The following is a 1,622-nucleotide window of genomic DNA, read 5'->3' on the forward strand; positions in this document are numbered from 1 at the left end:
AGATCCGCTGAAGCCACCGCCTGATAACATTTAAGATATATTACTTAATATTTTAAATTAATTTCTGTATTTTTTTTTACTCCAGCACTGAAAACTTAATCAGCAAACTTGTAATATTAAGTTTCAAGAGTATTATACTTTTCTATAAATATCATACCAAAAAGTAATAAAATGTAATAACAAAATTATATAAAAATAAAAAATGGCACAACCTCCACTGCTACCACCATGCACACCAATTTCTCCAGATCCAGAGTGACCACCTCCTAAGTAAATTAAATAATTTATTTTCTTGGTCAAAATGGAACTATTTTAAAATACATTAAGATAAATATCTACATTTTGTATTTTAAATATTAAGAAGTAAAAATTTTCTTTTTAAAAGATAAAATACTAGAAATCTGTTTATAATTTCTTTCAAAAATACAAAAATGTATTTTATTTTGTATTTTAAACAGATATAATAAATTACAAAAGCAGAATTACTTGAGAAATAAGTATTTTGTATTTGTACTTTTTTATGTTTATTTTAAATACAAAATAATTCCAATATTTTCTATTTGAAATAATTTTTCTGTAAAAAAATTAACTATTTGGTAATTAAAATTCACTGTATTTTAAAAATACTAAGTATTTACTATTTTAAATAGTGTATTTTAGAATGTTAATTAAAATACTTTTTTTCTAAGGCTGTTTCAAATAATTCTTAACTAAATTATATAAATATTAAGTTATATATTTGAAAATAATTTTTATATCTCATTTATATTTTAGCAATAATTGTTTTATAAATGATGTGATGATATTGATTATGACAATCACACTCTGAGGCTGTATAGGTCTTCTCCTCCCCCCCCCCAAAAAAAATGTTATTTTATAGATATTATATAAATACCATGCCACTCTCTAAAATTTGTTTAATGAAAAACAACCATAAAAAATAATTTAATATGAAGCTATCATGACATAATAATTCTGTATGCATAACAATATGAGTTAAAATTTATGTAATTTTATGAATAAATATACTAAAATAATCATATTATGATATAATTGTGGAGTTTTAATTTGCATTGAATTTAATTTATTTATCCTATCTAAAAAATTCACTTAATTTAAAATTATTTATGTCCATCACTTTTTTTTCCTCTAAACTAAGCCATTAATTTATAAGTTAATTATGACTAAACCAACTAACAATTAAACATTAATTTAGGAGTCAAAATTAATTTACAAGTTAATTATAAACTTAACCAACTAGCAATTAGACATTAATTTAGGAGTTAATCACTACTTAACCTATTAGCAATGAACCATTAATTTAGGAGACAACATTAATTTACAAGTTAATTATACTTAACTGAATAGCAATTAGCCATTAATTTAGGAGTCAACATTAATTTACAAGTTATAAATAAATTTGTTTCTTACCGTAACCACCACTTCCGCTTCCATGACCCCCTGCACTTCCTGAACCATCGAAACCACCGCCTAATAAAATTTTAATAGGTATAGTTTTTTTCTAAACTGTTCTAATTAAATTTTATGTATCAACTTTACTTATTAAATTACAAATACAATTTTTTTCTTAAAGATAAATATAATTAATAATTATTTCAGTA

General features: G+C 22.1%; 1 protein-coding gene and 1 long non-coding RNA gene across 4 annotated transcripts in view; both read right to left on the minus strand.

Moving 5' to 3' along the window:
• LOC136796733 (uncharacterized) lies at positions 1-1,493 on the minus strand. The gene is made up of 3 exons (XR_010844471.1): positions 1,432-1,493; positions 213-266; positions 1-20 (listed from the first exon to the last, which is right to left on the minus strand). It is a non-coding gene; the product is annotated as an uncharacterized lncRNA (long non-coding RNA).
• Positions 1-1,622, minus strand: part of LOC112211608 (uncharacterized) — a 16,886-nt gene that overhangs the window by 6,162 nt on the left and 9,102 nt on the right. The window lies entirely within an intron of this gene.

The sequence above is a fragment of the Halyomorpha halys genome, unplaced genomic scaffold (assembly GCF_000696795.3).
Source record: "Halyomorpha halys isolate HHAL.00 unplaced genomic scaffold, Hhal_1.1 Scaffold1397.1, whole genome shotgun sequence".
NCBI lineage: Eukaryota > Metazoa > Arthropoda > Insecta > Hemiptera > Pentatomidae > Halyomorpha > Halyomorpha halys.